Source organism: Vombatus ursinus, unplaced genomic scaffold, assembly GCF_900497805.2.
Source record: "Vombatus ursinus unplaced genomic scaffold, bare-nosed wombat genome assembly UNPS02005459.1, whole genome shotgun sequence".
NCBI classification, from domain to species: Eukaryota; Metazoa; Chordata; class Mammalia; order Diprotodontia; family Vombatidae; genus Vombatus; species Vombatus ursinus.
In genome coordinates this window covers 12498593-12523660 of record NW_020945237.1, presented here as the reverse complement: position 1 = coordinate 12523660, position 25068 = coordinate 12498593, and the positions used below count along the sequence as shown (strand labels likewise).

General features: G+C 36.3%; 1 long non-coding RNA gene across 1 annotated transcript in view; it reads left to right on the top strand.

The window, feature by feature from the left end:
- The first annotated feature begins 5209 nt into the window (after positions 1-5209).
- Positions 5210-25068, top strand: part of LOC114032520 — a 48155-nt gene continuing 28296 nt past the window's right edge. Inside the window, exons 1-4 of the long non-coding RNA XR_003567847.1 lie at positions 5210-5286; positions 6499-6779; positions 8131-8206; positions 12885-12970. This is a non-coding gene — a long non-coding RNA (uncharacterized LOC114032520). The remainder of the gene's footprint in view (positions 5287-6498; positions 6780-8130; positions 8207-12884; positions 12971-25068) is intronic.

Here is a 25068-nt window from a genome sequence, read left to right as displayed (position 1 = left end):
TTGTCATCATAAGCTTGACTTTTCTTCAGTTTCCTCTTTGGTATTTTTTTTTCTCTTCTTTATCTCTTATTTAAGATACTTAATGTCTTCTGTTCTAAAATTGAATTTGAGAGTGTTAGACTTTGGCTTAGGGATTTTTTTTCCTCCTAATTCTTCGTGCCTATTGATATTTTGTCTTAGCTTGCTTCTCACTTTTGTTATTTTGTCGTGTCCTGCCTTTACTACTGACTTCAAGAAAGTCTAAGTAGCCTCCCTACATAGCTAGGCATACAAAGAACAGAAGCCTAGATAGTGTCTATGCATACAGGCATGCTGGGGGATTAAGGGTGAAGAGGCTAATCTCATTTAATGTTCCTGTGGATGGAAAATAATACAATTCTTTTTTATGACTGAATTGTAGTCTAAGAAGGTGGCTTATCTGGAAGACTCAATACTTACCTTTTTTTTTTTTTTTAAATTTAATTGAGGAGATAAAGGGAGGAGACATTCTTAGCCTGAAAGTGTTAAGTATATTTTGCTATTTCTTGGTATTTAGTGCCAAAGAAGAGTATATTTATTTTTCTTGAGAAGAGGAACACTGGTAAAATAACTTTTTTTCTTGAGATTTCTGGACCTGAATGTAGATGTGTCTAAATAATGATAGCTGGAATTTATATAGTATTTTATGTTTGCAAAGCACTTTATGAATATCTCATCTGATCCTTGAAAGAACTCTGGGAGAATATTGTTTCCTTATTTTATGAATGGAGACAATGAGGCACGGTCACATGACTAGTAAGTGTCTGAATCTGAATTTTAACTCGGGTCTTCCTGATTTCAAGTGTATTACTTTATCCACTTTGCCACTTATCCTTTGTTCAAATAAAGGGACCTGCCTTCTCCTAACTTGAAGTACTTGGACAAAAAAAGGAATGCTTTTAAAATTAAAATTGTATTGCATACCTCCAGTATGAATTCTGAATATCTTCTTTGGGATGAGTGGTGTCTTAAAGGAAGAGGGGGACTTTATGAGACAGAGGTGAGGAGCAAGTGCATTCCAGGAATGTGAATCTGAGTGACAAAGATGGGAAACAGCGTATCAGGGATGGAGTTTCATGTATGAGGAACAGAGTGAAGTCCCATCTCATCTTTACAGGGATAGGAACTGAACTTGTGATTTCATTAGTATAGAACAGTGTTTCCCAGACTGTGTGCAAGGAACCTGGAAGCACCATTAAAAATGAACCTTATATTGCTTGTTAATAAGCATTTAAAATAATCACTTTAAAAAATAATCACTTTAAAAGGATTTTAATTCAAGAGTTCTGTGAGTATTTTGTTTGAACTCAAGGGTTCTATCACGATAGAAAAGTTTGTGAACCATTGATATAGACAATTCCCAGATGAGGAGACTCCTTCTATTAATGTGATTTGGCCCCTTTGCTGCAATTTACAGCCCTAGAGAATTGCCTAGAGCATGGAGAGATTGTGAATGGCCCATATAGCCAGTGTATGTCAGAGGTCTGTCTTGAACCCAGATCTTTTTGACCCCCAGGTAAATTCATAATTTATTACCCTACACTGCTTCTCATCTCTCATCCCAAAAGATTTATGTGTGTCTATATGTGTGTGTGTGTGTGTGTGTGTGTGTGTGTGTATGGATGCATGAATATATATGTGTATATATATATATATATATATTTCACTTTGCAAAACTTAAAGAGTTATATATGCATATGTTGTTATAATTATTTATATGCCTTTTTCCCCTAAGTAGACTGAAAGCTGCTTGAGGATGGTCTTTGCCTACCATTTTCCCCATGTGTACATCTCCTTCTTGCTTTCTTCCTCCTTTCACTTCCCTGTCTTCTCAGCTTCAGTTGGTACCCAAAATAATGGACTGAAATGGTATTATTGTGAGACAAGTTTTACTTTCCTTTACAGCATATTTTTTTCTGTAGTCAAATAAAATTTTTTCTCCTCTATTGACATTTTTGAAGAAAACAAAAAGTCCAATGGTGTTAGGAGAGTGTGACTGGCTCTTGAATTTATAGCTGCCTTCTTTGGACTGAAAATCTTGTTTTCTGGTGACCACTCATGGCTGTTGATTTGGGATTTCACTGCTGTCTGCAGGTCTTACTTTCGACTCTTCTCTTTTGGCCCATAAGATGAATTGTGACAACCTGAGGAAGACACCTGATCCATTTGAAATTATCCTGACCTGACTTATTTTGAATTGTAAAGGTGATATCTCTTTTATTTATTTTTTTGTCCTCTGTTAGGTAAAATATAAAAGGGATTTTGAAGAAAGCAAAGGAAGAGGCTTCAGCATTGTTACGGACACACCTGAGTTACAAAGACTGAAAAGGACTCAGGAACAGATCAGCAACGTAGGTGACAATTTCCTTGAGGGATGGTCTCATGCCACAAAGATGGTCATATTGCAGCTGAAAGGTGTGATTGGGTCACATGGAAGGCTTTGCTGCTGGAATTGACGAGAGTGAAAGGAATGGACTCCCTTGTTGATTTCGTGTGTGGGTGTGTAGGGAAGGGGAAAGTGTCCCCAAATGTGTGAGTGACTACTCTTTTCTCTCTATACACACATACAAAACATAGCTCTTATTCATTACACTTTCCCTTCTCTGTTTACATCATGGATATCTACAATACTGGGCATCATAATGATATATTTTATATCTCTACGTTTCCTATTCTAAAACAGACATTCCCTTTAGCGTTAGTTATTATGGTCCAGAATCTACTTATTTATTGTTTTACATATTTATGAACATTTTTTCAGAAGGTAATTTTGGAAACACAGTGAGGTTTTTTTTCCCTCCACTGTGATCAAGTATATAAAAATACAGATAAAAGGGTTGGTATTCTGAAAAATCTAATGTTTGCAGTTATGCCCAGAATTTTGTGTATTAAAATTTGTTAGTTCCACATCCAAATGGGGCAAGAGGTCTCTTTTTAGCAGGCACTTATATGTGTAATTGCTTTAAGCAATGTATCTTGTAAAAATGAATTTGACAAGTTGTTTTCAGCATGGTAAAGGAATTACTTTGAAAAAAGAAAATTGAGACTACCCATCTGGTGATATGGAAGTGTTAATTCATCACTCATTAAAACAGGAATGGGAAGTGGTTTTATTAAGCAGATTAGAGCTCTAAACCTATGAAGATGGCTCTTTTAAGGAGTTATTTACAAGGGAACTATTCAAAAAGCACTTCAGTAAATTTTTATTCTTAGGTCCCTGTTCAGTGAGTATGAATTAAAACAGTGGTTGAATACTATGAACAACCGTGTGAAAGTTTGCCCATTTTGCTGCCTAAATTAGTGAGCCATTTTGTATTTCCCTCACTCTTCTAGACTTTAGAAATGGTATAGTCTCAATTTTCAGGGAATATTTCACATTATACAGCTTTGAGCTTTATGAAGTTTCAGGTACTGGGACATTTAAGATCACCTGGGTTCTCATGTGTAGTGGTACAGATAATATTTCTACCACCTGTGATTTCAACAGCAATGTATCTTTTTTTAGGGGTGGGGAATCTCTTCCCTTAAAAGTTCTAGGTTATTTTTGTCCCTGGGAATTGGAGAGAGTCATCTTAACAAAGCAAATGGTGGTGGGACAACATGGATGTGTCTGGTCAGGGAGGGCAGGTCTAGTATTAATAGAAAGTGCTCAACTCTGTGAGAAGGATGTAATGAGTTGAGTGAAGGGATCCTTAGCTTTCTGACTCTGATATAGCCACTGTTTGCTCAAAAATTGTACTTTAGCTACTGGGCACTAAAAGGTAGGTTGAGAAGGAAAAGAAAACAATTTGGAAAGGTTAGTGAATTGTATTAAAATTATTTGTGGGTTTTATTTTTTCTTTTCTTTTTCCCTTTCTTTTTTTCTCTTTCCTTCTCTCCTTCTTTCTTCGTCCTTCCTTCCTTTCTCTCTTTCTTTCTCTCTCTTTTGCTATTTCTCTCTTCCATAAAAAACAATTCCTTCCTTCCTTCCTTCTTTCCTTCCTTCCTTCCCTCCCTCCTTCCTTTGTCTCTTTCTTTTGCTCTTTCTCTCTTTCTTTCTTTCTTTCTTTCTTTTCTTTTCTTTCTTTCTCTTTCTTTCTCTTTGTTTCTTTGTTTCTTCCTTCCTTCCTTCCTTCCTTCCTTTCTCTCTCTCTCTCTCTCTTTCTTTCTTTCTTTCTTTCTTTCTTTCTTTCTTTCTTTCTTTCTTTCTTCCTTTGTTTCTTTGTTTCTTAAGATGAAACTGGAAAAGTGACTATACAGTCTTCTGACTTAGGGAAATCCAGGACAGGTTTGCTCTTTCTCCATTATCCTTGAGCTCCTCATCCTGCCGAACATTGCATGCCTCTTCTTGCCACCATCCCTTTGATCATGGTTCTTATCTCGGAAAAGGGAAGGAGTTCTGAGAGGAGCTTGGTAGAGAAAGCTGGGTATGAGGCAGAGAAACAGAAAAAAGACCAGGATCATTAGAATCAGTGAGTTGTGTTTGGTGCTATACTATCTGCCCCTAGTAAATCAAAATATTGGAAAATAAGACCCAGTTTGAAGAGTTTAAAATAAGGATTTCAAAGAAATAAATCAGAACTTTCCTTAAAATTGACAAGGATGGAAGGAAAGAAGTGAAGAATCTATTGGGAGATGATCAAAGACAAACTGTTTATTTTATTAATTTGCCCAAGACTAGCCCTGTTAGGTTAGTTATTTGAATAAAAATGGATATTTCTAAGGTCCTTTTCCGCCCCCACCATGACCAGAAGGGTCTTAATTTCAAGGGGTTGTGACTTTTATTCCATAAAAAACAATTCTCCAAATATTGAAGATGCTTCCTTTCCCCCTCCTTTCCCTTTCTTCTTTCCCCCCATAAGTCAAAAGGTTTTTTTTCTTTTAAAAACCAAAATGAGTTCACCAACATATTCCAATCAAAGTTACTTTCAATGACATTTCTTTTCCTGACCACCTTTCTTGAAATTGTATTAATTTGTACAAGGATCATGCTACATACAATACTGCATTTAAAAGTTTCCATCATCGATCAACTGTATTTCCCTAAAACTAAAATTTTCACCTCAGAAATGCATATGATGACTAATTTAAGGATGTCAATATGCAGTAGCTGATGGGAAGGTAAGCAAGTACTTTTAAAAAATTCAAATTTAATTTAACTTTTGCACTTAACAAGAAAATAATTAGCTGTTTTAAATTCATTTTTTATCATTAGCAGGGATATAGTATTTTTATATACTAGAGGCTCTTTGAAAATCCTTCCTCTAGTGACCAGTAAACCTCTGACAGGTATGTATTTTCTCTTTTTTATCTTATCCATGTCTTTATTAGTACATCACCTTATAGCTAGAGCTTCAAAATTGGACTGATTTCTAGGGGAAATAATTTTGCTGGTTCATTATTTTAAAAATTTCGGTAGTTTTTGTGATCATGGTATAACTCAGCCATAAATACATAAACACACACACACACACACATATTATGCATGTTGGCAGGTTAATCCAAAATGTTAATTATATGATTTTTCTTCTTGGCATTGACTCCTAAGGAGAGTATAGGCTAATAAAAACTTTTGCTGCATAGTGAAACTTTTACTTTTTGTGCCAGTAAATTTGAGGTTATTTCCAGGTTACTCACACATGTATTTCATTATTTTTGTTTTCTGATTAAGAAAGGTTGGATAGATTACAAGAGATTGTAAAATGATGTTACTAGCTGTATGACCCTGGGCAAGTCTCTTTAACTTTCAGTGCTCAGGGCAACTCTCTGAGACTAACATACCAGGCAAGTACAGATTAGCATTGTTCTGTGTGTGTGTGTATGTATACATACATACATATATATCATCAGATGTCTCTTAAACTAGAGAAATCCCAGATCCAATGTCTGGGAAAGAAAAAAAAAAGATGGTACTTCCATCTTTCCAAACTATTTAGGTTTAACCTAGGCATTCTAGTATATTAACCCAGTGTATTATTTTAAGCCCATGGACTGGATTATGTGTATTTTAGAGAGAAGATGTAGAAATGGCCAGGCCAAAAGGTGATCAGAATCATCGTGTCAGAGATATTGAAGATACTGAGCTGACATGTTTTAAACAGAAATCTATGGCTTGTTAGACTCTTTCATTCCAAGAAGGATTATTAGACAGATTTGTCTAGAATAATATTAGGGGAATTGACAAATTAAGGTCCCAATGACAAATTCTAGATATTTTACGTATCTCATGACAACATAGGCATTTGGAATTGCTTTTGTGTGTTTCATTATAGTGGTGTTTTTATCTGTTTTTACATTCATTCACTTAGGATTTAAAACCATTTAACAATGAACACACACTTGGAAATTTCAAATTTTGTCTGTAATGAAATACCGTAGTGATTTGGATCCTGGTTTTTTTCTTTCGGTGTTGGCAAGGACAGTGTATTGAACATGGATGGCTTAGTAAATGCTGCAATTTAAAATTCTTGTTCTGACTACCTTGTTCTGTTCTTATTACAGCTTCAGGGAGAATAGGGAACTGATGGGGAGGCAAGATTTCAAGTCGCCTGGATGGTTACATCTAAAGGAATAGAACCCAACTGCTAAAACAGAAATGGAGAGCTTTGTGTAGGATTGCTGAAGAAGCCTCGATTGGATTTGTATATGTTAATATTCATGAAAAACTATTGGACTAAGCTCTTAAGACAGCCAGCATTTGATTCGAGGACCAGTTCTACAGGAATTAGTTCTTGCATTTAACGGAAGATTGCTTTTAATAAATTTACTTTTTTCCTCCAAAGGTAAGTATGTATGCTCCATTATGGTTCTTGTATGGTTAATTACAGATGGCCAATGCTGATCCAGGAGTTCTGAACTCAGCCAGCTTGTTTCTACTGGCTTTGCACTGAGAGAAATGATTATTTCTCTCTCCTGTTAATAACCAATTATTGACTTAGCACCAAGATTTTTTCCCCTTTTCTACTTCCTCATTCATAAATCAGCCCCTGTAGTTTATTCAGGCAGCCTTTTAAGTGCAGGGCTGATAATGAGAGGGAAAACTTAGATCTATTTAAAAATTAAAGTTTTTTTTTTTTTTTTAGTTTAAATTTTAGCTTAGGTAAACTACAATTTAGTAAAGTTTGAGATTAGGTAAGTTGATGGATTCCAGCCCATTGTATTTTACTCAGACAGGTTTGCCAAAATGTGGATTCTCCCTTTTTTTCTAGATTATCCTAGATGGGTATAGATAAAATCCCTTTGACCAAGACTGGGTGATCAGTCAGGTCCCCCAGACCCTCATTAGAATAATCCCACCTCTCATTATAATATTCATTTTCTCATTAATTATTAACCAGTCAGAGTTGATTGCCACCCTCAGGAATACCCTCTCTTCCAAGGGCATGTAAGTGTTGAGAGGGTTCGCTGAGGGGTTTTTGGCATTTGAGAGTACCACTGATCCCCTTTTATTAATTATGTGGTTGCATGATTAATAAAATGATTAGTTACCCAGAAATTATGTCTCTTGAACTTTTTTTATGTCACAGGAGGGTCATACCATTTTCCATGTCAAAACTACCTGGCTGCCATTTATTTTTAATGAGCATCCTAGGGTTTGAGAACTTTATGCGAGTGCCTATTTACTTGAAAACATTTTTTTTTATTTAGCAGAAAGTGTCTTGTAGGAATTTTTTTCTAAAAGTGCACTGTAAATATACATGAGGAATCTGAGAAAGGAAAAGGGGCTCTTGCTTTTAATGTTTTAAAGCACTTTAACTGTCATTGGGGCATTCTTTGCTTTTTTTTTTTTTTTGGCAGTTTGGAAGGCATATGAAAATAGCTTATTCGAATTTCAGGCATTTCCTGTCTCTATGTCTGCAGCATCAAGCCTATCTGTGGTAGGCCCACATAACTGAGCTGTTGCCATTGCTACCCATTTGAGTGACAGGGCAGTCTTGGGAACATTATTGACACATTTTGTTCTGCCTGTTTACTAACTACATCCCAAACTGCACTCTTGACTAGCTGAAACAGATTGGAGATAAACTGTCCCCTAAAAGGTAACATTAAGCCCGGGGGAACACTTACAAACTTTGTACTGACAATAGAACCCAGAAGATAAGTATTCCTTATTTATTTTCTCATTTAATTTAGGGGAAGGAGAGAAATCATGTGAAAAGCAATAAAAAAAAGATGGCCAAATGATGTATTTCCTAGAATGAATTATGTGGTGAGTATATTTGTTATTGTATTTGTGTTTATGCTTATATCATCAGGAGAATAGTGGGGGTTGTCTGTGCAAATAGCATTGACTTTAAGGAGAATTATCAGAATGATAATCATAATCATAATCATAACAATAGCTAATATTTATATAACCTTTAAAGTTCACCAGAGCACTTTATATATGTGTATATATGTATGTATGTATGTATGTGCGCACACACACACACACACACACACACACACTCACTCACTCTCATTTGGTCCTTACCATTATCTTGTTGGGAATATGCCATTATTATCCCCATTATGCCTATGAGGAATTTGAGGCTAAGAGAATTTAAATGACTTGCCCAGCATTAAATCTCTTAAGTGTGTGAAGCAGAATTCAAACTCAGGTGTTCCTGAATTCAGTATCTCTTGGTTAGTAAGTCCCTGGACAGGATCACCTTTTCATGAGGGATTCTAGCCATACTCATTTCATTCTCAAATCGGCTTATTCTCTGTGTTATTCCATGTCCTCACCAGCAACCTTGAGCTGGGCCATATGCAGTGGTCCCGATCTATATCTGGCCATTGGACCCAGTTGGCTGTGGAGGAGAAAGTGAGGCTGATGACTTTGCACAGCCCTCCCTCACTTAAATCCAGTTCACTTGCAAGTCATGCCATCATCCTCCTGATGTCATGGTCCTCTTTGAGAATGAAGGACAAACCACAAGCAACCTTGACCACTCATGAGACCAACCTTCCCCACCCCTGCCCCAGCCCCTGCCCCAATTTTTGGCTCCTGTTTAGGATTTATCTTTTTCTGTTAGAATATAAACCCATTGAGACTGGGAATCATATTGTTTTCCTGTATTTGTATCCCCAGCATAGCCCTACTTAAGCATAGTAAATGCTTAATAAATATTTTCCCTCTCTCCCCGCTCCCCTACCATCCCCTTTACCTTTCCACTTTCCCCCCCTCTCCTCCCTGCCCCCCCCTCCCCCCCCTTCTCCTTCTTTCTCTTACCCCTGTCTCTTTCCTTTGCTCCATCTATCTCCTTGTCTCTCACTCTCTCCCCTTCCCCCCTTTCATCATCTTCTTCTCTCCTTCCCCTTCTCTTTCTGCCCCTACTATGTATCACAGCATCCTTGTGTCTTCCTTTCACGACTAAAAACTGTTATGTTTCAATTGACAAAATCTTACTTATTTTAAAACAAACTCATTCTCATGTTTACACTAATCCTTCCCTTTCCTAAGAAATAATTATGTGTTCAAAAGTTTTTTTAAATGTCCTCCACCAAAATTATAGTTGAAGAAAATTTCTAGGTGTCTGAGAATATTGAAATGAAAATTTTTATTTCTTATGACAAATTGATAAGCTATTGATGATTGAAGCAGCCTCTTTAGTGATATTATTTATCACTGAAATCTGAGAATGGAGTATAAGTTAATCATTTACAAATTAGTTGGCTTAAATGGACATACATTACTGATCTAGTTCTCTGATTTATTGTGAGTCATCTTCCAAAATATTAGATCATTGGAGCTAGACGTTGCCTAGTGATTGAAAGCCTATGTCCGTGATCTATTAAAACATTTGACTCAAAGTCGGGTTGGATATTGAGGGTAGGCATGAGGGTGGGAGCGATTATCTAGTGATTCTGAGTCTTTGTTTGTAATTTAAATAAATCATTTTGACAGAGACTGACTGTAACCATGTTCAGGATGCTGACAGTGTGAAATTGAGTTGTATGGTGGACACGAGACAAGCAGTCAAGAGAAATCCCTAAAGGCATAAATTTGTTATGTAATTGGGTCAACTCATGCATGAGAAATGCATGCTAATTGTAAATTGGTGGCAAAATTATAGTGTATCAGGCAATTAGGTCTTATATTAACCCAAACAATTGACAGAGTGACACTTTTTTTCTTCCTTTTTTATGTATAGCAAACATGGGGATAGTTAGAAATATGAGATGGGTGAAAACCGAGAAGTCATTTGAGGTTAAAATGGAGGGCACTTTGTTAATATCACTCAAAAATATAAGTATCTTACTACTGTTTGGGTGTTTTGTGTGGAAGCCTTTAATTTGGAAGAAGGTAGTCTCGTTATATCTATGTATGTATGTTTATGTATATGTGTCTGTGTATATATATGTGTGTATGTTTGTGTGTATGTGTGTATGTGAAATTGAAAATTGATTTTTAATTCTATTTTGTTAATGCTTAATCAAGCTAGCATAGATTTAATATTTCCCTTTACCGTATGTGTTTAAATTCATCAGTTTTGCAAGTTCATTTGGGTAACCCCAGGTCACTTGGTTCACAGTCTTACTTTTTTGACTTGTAACTCCACCCTTAAGTTGTGATTTGTACCTCTACCCATCACATCACAATTCGAAAATTGATTAACCTGAAGGTCAGTTTCATTAATTTAAAACTGCTGTAGCAACTCCTATCACCAGGGAACTGATCTTACCTCCCAATGATGTAGTGGGGAGGAGCTGAGATGACTCTTATCTCACCTCCTCATTAAAACTAGCCAATCAGAACAAGACACACTTCTGTTGCTCAGGATTTTGCTGTATCATCTTGTATAGCATGATAAAAGAACCTATCATCCCTAACTTGGGGTCTTTGGTCATTGGGCGTCATTGACCCCATTTTTTGGTAATTGCTAGTCCTGCTAATAAATAGATCATGCTGAGAACTTTGTCCCCTGGAATTTCTCTTACAGCATAAATAAATGAGTAAACAAACAAACACACATATACAAATTATATATACATATATAAATAAACATACATGTTCATGTGTGTGTATTGCCAAACTGGTCAGAACTGGTTAGTTGCTGAAGCTGGGATTTGAGCTTCAACAATAATGTCACATAGATGAAAATTTTCTTCTGTTCATAGATTGTATTTTAGTCATATTCAGCAAGTACATTAATAGTGACCAAACAAGGGGACAGATGATTCAGTAAAACCTATCCCCACAACAAAATGAACAAACCTGAAATATTTTCCCAGATGTTTCTACCCTTCATTATCTTTGTGTATACAGAGCAAGTATGCAATAGAGGACTATGATATAGCAAATAAAGTATTTTACAAAAAATAGTTTGTATCTAAGCCATTTTTTTGAACTTTTAAAAGTGTTGCCAAATAGACTGTCAGTCAGTCAACTAGCATTTTTAAAGCTCTTACTGTATGCCAGCCACTGTGCCAAGCACAGGCAGAGCTTATAAAAATCTTTTCATTGTCCCAAAAAATGTTAATGAAGAAGTGCATGAGAAAGATATATTATTTGATTTTTCCAAACACAAGGTTTGTTCTCACACTTGGTTTTATTTAATTTTCTATGCAGAGTCTAATGCTATTTGAACATAACAAATAAAAGAGTTGTATTTGCAAAAATAATCTGTCCCACCTTGGAGATATGAGAAAGCACTACCTCCACCCCCTTTAATAATAATAAATGAATGAATATATATATATATATATATATATATATAAATACTCAGATGCCTTCCATCACTCTCTCCTCATTTGCTCCTATCTCACATAAAGAGGTGGCCTTTTTCCTTGCCAAGGCAAACTCCTTTACATAAACAAATGATATCATTTCATTCTGTCTTCTCCAGAAGATTTTCCCCCTCTATTATCTTTACTCTCTCCTTATCTCTTGGCTGCTTCCCTACATCTACAAACATGGCCATCTCTCCCCCAGCCTCAAAAAGACCCTTACTTCATTTGTCCATCCCCAGTAGCTATCATTCCATATCTTTCTTCCCTTTCATAGGTCAACTCCTCAAGAAGGCTTTCTACAATAGTCACCTCTACTTTCTTTCTTCTCATTCTCTTCTTTGCTTTCTGCAGTCCAACTTTATCATTCTACTGAAATTGTTCTTACCAAAGTTCCCAATGATCTTTTAATTGTGAAAGCTAATGGCATTATCTCACTCTATAGCCTTCTTGACTTTTCTGCATCTTACAACACTGTTGATCTCCCTTTGCTCCTTATGCTCTCTTCATTCTAGGTTTTTGTTACACTTTGCACATTAGGCCATTTGTCCATTAGACCATTATTGGGTTCAGCACTTCTTTACTTTATTTTCTTCAATGGCATTTTCCCCTCATGTAGCACATTGGATACTGAGATGTGGGGCTTATGTTGATAACTTGTAACGTCTTATCTCTTAAATATAGTCATTTTCATTTGTGACATGGTGTTGCTCATTGCTCACTATGCCCCATGCCTTCTGAATCTCTACCTGAAGAAAGTATTCATAACGTTTAAAGAGGAGATTTCGGAATAGCTTTCTGCTTCTTTCATTTCTCAATTTGGACTGTATTTTCCAACCTATTTTTCTCTACTCTTCCCAATCCCAAGTTCATATTCAAATCATTGAGTAGTCTTCATAGAATTTCTTTGTTTCTTTATCTTTTGTAGCAGATGTTAGAACATCAGTTTCAATTATCTTCATTGTGAATCCCATTTCTATGCTTATCATGAGTACTACAAGTCAAGATGACCAAGTATTCCATGAAATGAATATTTTTGTTGCTCTCATGAGGGGTGGTGGTGGTTCATAATGAAACCAATTTGACCATCTCCTTAAATAGCCTCTCAGAAAAGAACCCACAAATCATCTTTCCATTTAGCGATAACTTTTTTAAATTCTCTGATTTATTTGTAGTGAGAATGTATATGTGAACATGGCTTATTTCCACTGCTAAAAATGTTGGTTATTGGACAAAGATCTCATATTTAGAGCATCAACAGGTAAGTTCAGTTTTAATGTTCTAAAAACTATGTGTTTGTAACAAACTCTGCCCCCTTTTCCATGTCCCAGTTAAATTTTACAGCTCAGAATATCTACTTCTCACTTTGTGTACAAGACAAATTTGTCCTGCACAGATGTGACAGATAGATGGGGGAGAGAAGTGGTGATAAAAATGGAGGATTCCTATGTCTGGGGGAAAAAAAAACAATTATTGTATCTGTAGACAATGAAAAACATTTTTGTTGTCAATGTTCTATTTTATTCCTCAATGCAGATTTGAGTCTTATTTATGCTAATAATAACTTTGCAGTTTAGCTTTATTAAATCTAGTCAGAAATGTATTTAGCTTTTCTGGACCTCTAACTGTGAATAAAGTAACTTACTGCGTCATTGAATTATAGTTTCACATCAGGTGTGATAGCGTCGTTGCATTTTTTATTGGTATATTATGTAATTCTATTACATTTTAGGTAGCAAAATTATAATTGAGTCTAATTTTTAGTTGGCTTAAGGTGGGGATGGGAGGGTCATTATTAAAGACTTCTTAAATGACTGGCAACCTCGATGAAGTTTTCAGGTTCATGAAAATTAAATGAGTTGAAAGTTGGTAGCAGGGATTTTTTCCATTCTCAAATTTTCATTTTTCACTGTTAAAAGATGTATTTTCTTTTCTAATTTGCATTTTCTTCTCTCATTTTCCAGGATCAATTCTATGCTATTAAAGTTGCTTTTTCTGTATTTTCTCCATGGGCTTTATTTTTTCGGCTTTCTTTTACCTAACAGTTGCCTAGGCAGCATTTGAGACATTGTGTTTCTTGTGACAGAATAAAATGTCATGCTACTGCTTCCTTAAAGAAGTGTTTTTTAAAAATCTCAACCCTTACTTCTCAAAGAACGATGTCATTCCTCTAATGCCCTTAGACTTTACTTGGCCTTGAGGACGGGGCGATAGAATCTGTTCCTGCCTGCTCAGATTTATGTTGGATTTCCTTCTGTGGCTATACTATTAATTGTGACCAAGCTAACTCATAATTTATTTGGAACAATTTAACTTCTTAATCTCCTTATTCTTTGAGGAAACAAAAGGGATAGAGTTTGCCTGTGTCTCCGTAAAATCTGAAAAAGAGATAGGAAGATAAGATTTCCCATTTCAATTAACAGCATTAGAATGAAAGTAGAGGAGGTTAAAAACTCATTTGTTCTTTCCAACAGTTGAAATATTACATGAGCAAAGAAGTTACTTTGCAGAAGTTAGGGCAATTTAAAGATTTATTTTTATACCTCTAAAGTCTCATGTGTATCTTTGCTATTAAGAACAAACATGTTACCTTATGATAACAGTTATGCTCCAGGTATACAGAGTCATTTAACATCTATTTATTGAGCATCTACTATGTGCACCACACTATGAGAGTGCAAAAGAAGCTTAAGCCACAGTTCTTGCCCTTAGGGAACATATTTTAGTTGGAGAAACAAGACATATCCATTTAAATAACATTACCAGTAAATAGTGGAAAAGAGGAACCTATTTTAGGTGAAAGGTAGTAAGACAAGGATTGCACATATTGAGAGTGAATTCCAGGTGGAACATCTAGGTGAAAATATATTGTACACAGTTGGAAATATGAGTCTGGAGCTTTCGAGAGACGTTAGGAGTGGAGGTAGAGACTCAGGAGTCATACATGTTAGGGTGATAGTTAAGGTTGTAGGAGAGAATGATATTGCTAAAGGAGAGAATGGAAACACAGAATAGGGCCAAGAATAAAATTGTAGAGAAGATTAATGTGTAGAGAATGCAAAGAGGACCTAAAAAAAGAGACAGAGAAGGAATGATCAAAAAGAAGAGTGATTAACCAGGAAAATGTAACTACAATTTCAGAAGTCAAGAGAAGTGAGTGAATGGTGAGAAAGTTACAAGATGAATTGATGGATTCTTCCTCCTTTGAAGTCTTTAAGAAGATTCTGGACAAACAGTTGTCGTTTATATTATAGGGGAAGTTCTTTTTGGGAATGGGTTGGACTAGATGAGCACAGAGGTCTTTTCTAGGTCTTAAATTTGAGTACCTTCAACATATTCCTACATTAAAAAATACTTGATTATATTAGTATTGCTTTTATTACATCAGTTCTCTCTTTCTCCTTCTGTCTTCTCTCTCTTCTATCTCTCTTTTTCTGTCTTCTCTCTCCTCTCTCTTTCTCTCCTTTTTCCTTCTCCTCTCCTCCCTCTCTTCATCTCTCCCTCTCTCCTTCTCTCCCTTTCTTCCTCTTCTCTCTCCTTCTCGGTCAGTATTAGTCAACAGTAAGAGCCAAGCAAGACTTTGATATAACTGGACTTCATTATTTTAACAACTGCTTGAAAAAAAATCACTATACCATAAATAATAGGAACTTCTGGAGAAACTATTAAGGAACTCAAAGAAAGTGAAATCACTGATTTATAGGGATTAATAAGGGCCTCATGGAGCAGATAATGTTTAACCTAAGCTTTGAAGGAAGCTATAGATTCTAAGAATGAAAAGCATTTATTAATTTCTTACAAAGTGCCAACACTTTGCTATGCTCTGGGAATAAAATTACAAAAGTGAAACAGTCCTTGCCCTTGAAAGGTTTCCACTCTAATTGGAGGAGATAACATAAATAGAGGAATGTTGGCTAGGGTGGGGCATTTTGGTCCAGACATTTATAGGGATGGTGAGTGGGGAACAGAAGGAACTAGATTGACCCTCTTTCCAGGAGCAGAGTCAGAGTTGTTGTAATCATTGTTTAGGAGGAAGACAGTGGTAGGGAATTTAGATGGAGGCAAGGATTCTGTTGAGAAGATGGCCAGGAAGTCAGGTATAAGATGAAGCATAGCTGTGACTTGCCTGACATAGTGGACCAAGTGAGACATTCAACAATCAGGACAGTGGGCACCCAGGGTAGAAGTTCTGGAGGTAAAAGTCAGAAAACCTCCAGGGGATGGTGGGGTGGCAAGGTAGCTGGTGAGAAGATGACCAGGCAGTAGAAAGTAGAGAGGCAGGTGTGTGAGAAGGGAATACAGTCCAGGTACAGGGTGACAGCTTGTACAATTGAGTATTATATGTTTGTGCCTTTTGTACAATTGAATGATGTGTGTTTGTGCCACAGCAAACAGGCCATTTTTTTTTTTGGCTGGATCCTGGAGTATGTTAGGGGGAGTAACGTGCAGTAAATTTGGGAAGGTTGGCTGAGATTTGATTGTAAAGGATTTTACATTCCAAAGAGAGGAATTTGTATTTTATTTATATTATTATTTGTGTTTACAGGTTTGTTCAATCATGTCTGACTGTTGGTGATATCATTTGGGTCTTTCTCGGCAAAGATACTGAGGTGGTTTGCCATTTCCTTCTCTAGCTCATTTTGTAGATGAGGAAACTGAGGCAAATAGTGTTAAGTGGCTTGCCCAGGGTCACACACATAGTAAGTATCTGAGACTGGATTTGAACTCAGGAGGACGAGTCTTCCTGACTCCAGGTCCAGTGCACTGTGCTACCTAGCAACCCTTGTGTTTACAGGTGGTTAGGTGGTGACTCAGAGTCAGGAAGACCTCAGTTCAAATCCTTCTTTAGATACTTGTTAGCGGTGGACCCCAGACAAGTCACTTTGCCCCTTTCTGCCTCAGTTTCCTCACCTGCAAAATGAAGATATTAATAGCACTTACCTTCAAGGGTTGTTGTGAGGATAAAATGAGATAATATATGTGAAATGCTTTGCGAACTCTAAAGCTCTACTTAAATGCTAGTTATTATTATTGCTGTTACTATTAATATTGTTATTGAAACAGGGAAACTTTGGAGATTTTTTAAGGATTAGCCTGTCTGACATGATCAATCTTGAACTTTGGGAATATTACTTTGACATTTCTGTAGAAGATGGACCAGTGAAGGGAGAGGTTTGAGTCAGGGAGAATAATTAGGAGACCACTGGAAATAATCCAGACTTTTAGCACTTGGATATTTTTTGTTGATGAGAGGATCTCAAACATTCATAAAATGTGTGATTTTTTCCATATGTATATGTACATATACCATTACGCATGCATAGACACACATCTGGCATTTTGAGTAGAGGACTAGGAAAAAGGAAACCATAGAGATCTGTCACCCCCACTAAGTTTTCACCTTCAGTATTTTGGCCCTGTCTGCACTGAGGAACTCACTGTTGAGACTTTACCTTAGTGTTTTGGGGTCTTTTCCTGCCAAATACTGTTGTTTTGCAGGATTAAATAGCCAAATCAGTGCTGCCTGAATCTTGATCTTGCTGAGAATATTAAGACCCCATACAGGTTATGATACAGATTAGCTAGTGAGATCTCTGTTGGAGAAATAAAGTGCGTTTTTCTAAATGAATTTAACAACTGCTGAGAACCTTTTTGTAGCATCGCATCTAAGTGTGCGCCATAGTAGTCAACCGTTGATTTTCTCCACGTTCTTTCATAAGTTGCTTTGGTGAGGCCCTGTTGATTTATGAAAGCACTTCACAATTTTATTTTATTTTTTACTTTCCCTTTTTAACCAGATAAGACAGTGATTGATCATTTTCATTAGCTAAGTAATTTGAAGTGTTATTCATTATCTAGTTGATGTAAAGATGAGGGGAAGATCAGGTTCATTTTTTTCTCTACTCATAAAAATGACTTGGAGGGCCTTCAGTGTCAGTTTTGTTTGGGTAAATGAACCACATCAGTAGGTAATATAAAATGCACCAGTGGGCACGTGGTACTGATTGGTCTTTTACATGGCTTGTCAAAATGTGAGTCCAGAAAGGTGATTGGATTAATGCTCCCAAGCTTTCTTTGCTTGTGGCCTCTATCCCTTCGATTTCATCTTCCCATGTTGTCTCTTCTCATATGGCTCTTGGGGATGCTTTGGCTTAGCTCATGTGGCTCTTACCCTTTTTGTGAATTTTTGGTATTATTAATTATTAATTAATATTAATAGAATATAATAACTGAAAAGTAACTGAATCAAATATTCAGTATTATTATTATATTAAGCGGTACTGCTCTTGTTACTTACTCCACATAGCCCTTTAACGACTATTAGAACGTTAATTTTAAAAGTGCAAAGGGAAAAATATAATTTCTTTGTCAGGTTTGTTGTTGTGAGTTCTCCGAAGGTTTCTAAATAAAGGTGTACTGTGGTGAGCCAAGGAACATGGAATTCGGGACACATGTTAATACTGTGGCAGACAGCAACTGGGGCTTTTGCCTATTTCCATATTGTATCCTACAGGCTACAGTTACTCCTTGGAACTCATAGTGTCAGATAAATAACTCTAGATTTTTTTTTAAACTCTGTCCCTCTTTCCTCTGAGCCCATGATTGTTGTGTACCGTGAGAGCTTGTCTGATAATATATCACCAACACTCTTTTCAATATACCTTTCTGTAATCTTACAGCTGACTGCCAATAAAGCTCCCTGCTGGAATAGAACTAAATTATAGAACAGATGGGAGATTATTTAGAATTGTATCTTACATTTCTTTGTATCCCCTACAGTGCCTTAGCCATAGTAGACTCCCAATAAATATTTGCTGAGTGACTCTCCATACAGTGTAAGTGAAATACTAATGATGACAATGCCTTGTATTTGGGTAGTGTTTTAGAATTTTCTAAACATATTCTCATCCATTAGTTCATTTGATCCTAATAATGCCCCCAAATGATTGGAGAAAATCACAGGTGACCTTAATGCAAAAATGGGTAGTTAAGTCTTGTTGGTTCCTCAACAAGTACAGCACATCATGCCTTCTTTGATACAATAGATTTGTCATTTCACTGAAATGGGCACTCCCCCCAATGATATAAATTATGTCACCTCCTTGCTCTGTTTTTGCCTTTCTTTGTGTCACCAATGCTTAGCACAGTTTCTGGCACACTGTGCTTAAATATGCTTGTTGATTAACTGTTAACTGACTCTTGTCAGTGTCCTCCTGTAAATCCTTCCCAGATTTTCCGCCCAACATATTGGGGTTTTCTTTTTGGATCTCTTCATGTGTGGTTAGCAATGGAGCATGTGGGTTTTCCATCAGTTATTCCTCAACTTCATCACATCATCAGCAAAACGCTTTTCCTACTTATGTTTCTCTTATGACATCCTCTATGTTGCTTCTGCTGTGTAATTTTTTATTGGTATATAGGTTTCAGCCTACTCACACCTACAACGTGCCTTTCTATTGCTCTCTGGATGACCTCGTCTTTAATTCTTCAGGGACCACATTACTACATGACTCACGATCACATTGCATCACCAGAAAAATAATGATATTAAAAAAGATAGGCCTTTGTTTCCAGGAAGATCTCGGAGTCATTAAAGGCAGTGAAGAGTTTTCTAAAGGCAATGCAGTTGACTCTCTTTCTGTTTAATTCTGGATTTTATAATAGACCACAAGCTCAGAAAAATCAAAATTTTATGTGGTCCAAAGGGAGAATTATGATGAGGATAAGTAGGTATCACTATGTAACCAATGGCTTCCTTTCAAGAAGGGGAGTCATTATCAAGGGCCAGGTTACAGGAGAGAATGTAGACTATTCATGGAGTAAGAGAGTTGAAGTTGGATAGTCTGAGCATAATGCTGGCATGCACAAAATGTTAAAAGACCGGAAGGAAAACATCCAAAATATTAGATTCATCCATTCTGGAGAATTTTACCTTGACAATTTTGAAATTTCTTTTTGGAAATGTTGGAACCTTAGCAGTAATGATGGATTTTTAAATGGGGGATAAGATTTTCTCTTCAAAGAGATACTTGGTACCTTACCATTAGATTTGTGTAAAATGGATACAGCATTTGTCTTTGGACTTTTTTTCAGGGAAGACATGGATAAGTATCACACAGGACAAGAAAGTTTGGAGGAACTGGGAATTAGTGGAATTCACCCATGTCTATGCCTATAACTATGAAATAATGACTGTTGCTGTAGAATGATCGTATGAGCTGTATAGGACAGTTATGATGACACATACACCATATACTTATTAGAGATCAGGTCATCTCAGTATAGAGAAGTGACTTGCCTATAGTTAGACAGTTAGTGATAAACTGGGAGTGGATGAGAGGTCACTTGATCCCTAATATAGCAGTTCATCCATTACTTAATTACTATTCATTCTTTCAGGCATGTTGATGCCGCCATACTGTGTAATCATTCAGGAGTAGCTTCTCGTGTTATTGCCAATATCCTTACTGATATATTAAAAGATAATGGGCAAGCAACATTTAATTTTCTCAAGATCAAGGCACTTTAGCAAAAGCTTTCTAAAGGTTGGACTATAATTCTAGAAATTCAACTACATCATAGCTGCCATGCTGGCTTCTTTGCCATAAGTGGGACACCAAGTTGCCTTCTTTCACTGGACGCCTTCTTTGATGAAGAAATTCCATCCTGCATTATATCTGCCTGTTTAATCTTTGAACCTTTGAAAAGGAGAATATTTGAAAAGAGTAGGATTTGATTTCAGATTAAGTGAATGTTTTTACTATTCAATTTTAGTATATGTGCCGCTAAGTAAACATTTTATTAAATGCCTATTTTTTTTCCATGCAAGACACTGTGGTAAGTGCTAGGAATAAAAAGATTAAAAACCATACAGTTCCTGCCTCCAAGGAACTTTACATTTTACTGGGAGCAGGATACAACTTACAAGTCACTACAAAGTATATACAAAGTAATTTCAAGAATGAGATGGTGCTGATAACAAACAAAGCCTTTTGTAGTGAGTAGGTGACCCCTGAGTGGTGCTGTGAAGAAAACTAAGATAATGGGAAAACATCTTATGTGGATGGGGTATTTGAAGATGAATCCCCCAGATTAGCAGAGTAAGGGACTTGGATGGATAACCTGGGGAAAATTTTGAAATGTCATCAGGCCTAGCCTGTATTCACAATTCTAGGCCTGACACGAGTAAAGAATTGGAAAACCAGAACTGGACAGTTAAGGAGAAGTTCCAAAAGGGTCCCAGCTTTGAAAATGAAGAAAGATATGTCTAAAGGTAATTCTGACATAGGGCTTTATGCTTTTGGTAATCAACCTAATAGCCTCAGGACCTATGTCTCTTGCTAGTTTCAGGCAATAGGTAGTTAGTTAAATATTATCAAAAGATGAACTGAATTTCTTCAGGTTCTTAAGTTGGTCATGGCCACAAAGACCCATTCATCTTTCTTAGCATTAGTATTCTTCTGGTGACACTGTATGGCTATAAAGCTGTGTACCAATCTTAGAAGAATTGAAATTGCCAGGGCCACCCCTCCTCCAAAAGGCAGTTAGATACATGATACTTGTAAGAGGGCTTGTTTGTTTTTTTTTCTTATTGAGAATATATTTTAATTTCCCCTGACATCACCTTCTCTTCTTTCCCAGGAGGTCTTTCCTTATAAGCCAATCCTTATAACAAAGTATTTTTTAAAAAAAGAAAAAAAAAGGAAGAGACAACAAATTCAGCCAATTGAATCAGTATGTTGAAAAAAATCTGACATTATCTGCAATGTTCCATACTCTTGGATGCCCCACCCCACCCCCACCCCCACTTATGCTTCATCTCCACAAAGGAGTTGAGGGAAGAATTTTCTTATATCTCTTCTTTGGAGCCAATCTTTTATTTATTTATTTATTTATTTGGTATTTTTGCAAGTGTTCTTTTTAAATTGTTTTATACTGTTTGTTCTTTCCATTTTTATTGTTGTAGTCATTGTGTATGTTGTTTTCTTGGCTCTGGTTACTTCACTTTGAGCCAGTTAGTGTTTTTCCTTGTTTTTTTTTTTCCGTATTCATTATATTTATCATTTCTTACAGCACAGTAATACAGTTGATCCTCAACATTCACGCATTTAACTTTCACTACTTCATGTATTTGCATGATCTTATTAGTAACCTCAATTTCACTGTCACGTTGGCAACTACATGAATGTGGCTATGCACGGTAGAGAAAAAAACAAGAGGCATGCACAAGTTTGTGGAATGGCTGGTATCCTACTAGGTGCTTTACTCGTATTGTTTCCTTTATTGTTGCAGAGTAAAGCACTTTCCTTGTGCATTTGTTGCATATTTTCATTGTTTGCCTTTAAAACTCAAGTTTTGTGTTACAGTGATGCCCTCATTGATCTGTTTCAGCTGGTACATCCTTCATGATCTCCAACACCATCCACCGGCCATGAAGGACAGAGTGTTGGAGGTGATGTTGAGACCTTGCCAGTCTCAGCTGTGATGAAGCATGGAAGTATAGCATGTTCCTTATTACAAATGGGACTTTGGACAAATCACTTAACCTCTCAGGGCCTCGTTTTCTCCATTTCTAAAAATAACAGGCACTTTAATGAACTGATGATAGAGTTGTGAACTGGCCCAGCTTTTTTGGGCCATAACAATTTGAAACTGTTACCCCAAAGTTACTGAACTGTGCATATTGTTGGACCCATTGATAGCACTAATAGTACCATAACCCCAGAGAGATGAGGTATAAATAAATAATGAGGATAATGACTCATATGTACAAAATAAAATTATAGAAATTCTCTTTTTTTTGGTGGCAAAGAACTAGAAACTGAGGGAGTGGAAGATGCTCATTAGTCGGGGAATGGTTGAACAATCTATGGCATATTAATGTGATGGAATAATATTGTGTCATAAGAAACAGTGAAGGGAATGGTTTCAGAGAAATCTGGGAAGACATACATGAACTGATTCAGCGTGATGTGAGCAATAACAAAGAGAACAATTTATATTCTAACACTATTGTAAAAATAAATCAGCTGAATTTGTTGCCCCCTATGGTCTCTATCTGCTCTAAATCTATCAACTTATGGTTATTATCATGATGATGATAGTGATAAGGTTGTGCCACTGGTTTTCTAAGTGAGATAGGGAGCTACTACATCCTGGTAGTTGTTACTCGGAGCCCTATGATGTTCTCCTGGGGGCTCTATGTTGGGGGAGGGAGGACTGTTTGGGTGGGAACAATGACTGTGTTGGGAGTGCCTATCTTTGGCAAAGAAAAGAAGAGACATGCTATCTTACATCTTTGTGTTTTTAAAAGCTGTGCCAGTCTTTTAATGACTTAAGCAATTTGGTTGCATAAATTTAGAATTGAATGACAATGGGAAACTGAACAAAGCTGTCTGTGTGGTATGTAAATAGGATACAGTGGTGTGCTTGTACACTAAGTGGTTCATGGGACATGACATAAACCCAGGATAGCTACTCAGAGGGTAGGAAGAAAAATAACAACAACCTAAAACAACATATTGACAGGCCAGAGAGTGTGACTGCCTATCCTTTCATCCACATTGAAAGTGCTCTTTTAACATTCTATCGAAATTCCTTATCCATTCTGTTATGGTATTACTAAAAAAAAACAAAAAACAATTAGGTAAAATGTTAAAGGTGTTAAATGTTCTGATTGCTTCATTTTTGGGGGGGGGCGTTATTATTGTTAACTGAGGACGAAGCAAAAACCTTCTCTGTTTTGATTCCTGCCATGGACTATTTTTTATAGTATTTTAGTATTCTCTCCTGTGCTAGTAGAATTTGATCAATAACATAGAAATCTTTCTTTGATTTAGTATTTTATATTTTGCCCTAGTACAGTTTGACAAACAACAGAAAATTTTCTTTGATATAGTCCCTGACAGTATGGCACATTTGTTATTATTGAATCCTTTAGACAGAGGCAGGATACATTCAGTATTATCTTTATGTACTGACCCCAGGGGATACTCTTTTTTTTTCCCCCCACCTCAAGACAAGCCTTCTTGATATCAGGTGGTTATCATTTGCTTCTTTCTCCTAACATTGCCGTGTGGGAAAAAATTACTAAAGAGTGTTGTTAAGGATTTAGATTAGCTGAGATTAAATTATGTATAGTAATTGCATATTAAGGAACAGAGCATATGCCAGTAGTACAAAATGAAGGGATTCGGGCCTAAATTTCAGGAGGACAGAAGTAGATAAAAGTAAGAGTTTTTTTTTTTAAACTGCAAATGATAAAATAAATCCTCAAAGTTTCTTCACAAGTTGTAATTCTCTATTTAAGTATTTTTTTGGTCTATTTCAGTAATAATTGTGCTGTTGTTTTTTTCTTCCTGAGCAATTGGTAATGCTATCTGATATTTGAGAAAATTGTGGGAAGTTGGTTTTTTTTTTTAAGTGACTCAGAAGAAAGATACCATTAGATTAAAAAAAATATGAAATTCTAACTCTTAGGAGATTGATATGCAAAGAATAGTAGGTCCTTCCTTTTTGCCTTTAATACTAAAATAATTAAATATAGTTGAATAATATTCATCTAGGAATTTAATATGGTTTGGAAAGAGTTGGAAAAGAAATGATCCTTGATTTACAGAAAGGAAATAACAATACATATTCATGTTTCTATAACATTCTCTCTATATCATCTTATTTGGTCCTGTAGAATAGGCAGTGCAACTATTATTATTTCTGTTTTACAAATGAGGAAAAGTGACCGTGACCAGGACCACTTAGCCATTAAGTATTTGAGCCAGCACTGAATAGCACATTCCCTGAGTCTACACCTGGTTTCCTTCTGATATCACAGCTCCCTCCAGAAGAACATATGTTATTGTCCTGTCCTGTACTTGGCAAATATACCATTACATTAGGGTATAATTAGGTATAATGAAATTATACCATTATGCCATTACAAATATACCAATACCATTATAGACCCACTCAGTCATGTGTATCAGAAACAGGACAATTGTAGCAATTCTAAAGCGTCCTCTAGTTTTATTAAATGAAGATTAGGGATTGGGCAGGTAGATGGTCCAGTAGATAGAGTGCTGGGCCTGGAGTCAGAAAAACCTGAATTTAAATCTGGCCTCAGAAACTTAGGAGCTGTGTGGCCCTGGGCAAGTCATTTAACCTTGTTTGCCTCAGTTTCTTCATCTGCAAAATGAGCTGCAGAAGGAAATGGCAACCACTTCAGTATCTTTGCCAGGAAAACCCCAAATGGGGTCACAAAGAGTTGGACACAAGTGAACAACAACAGGAATTGTATATATATGTATATATATATGTATCTATATATATCTATATATATCTATATATATCTATATATATATA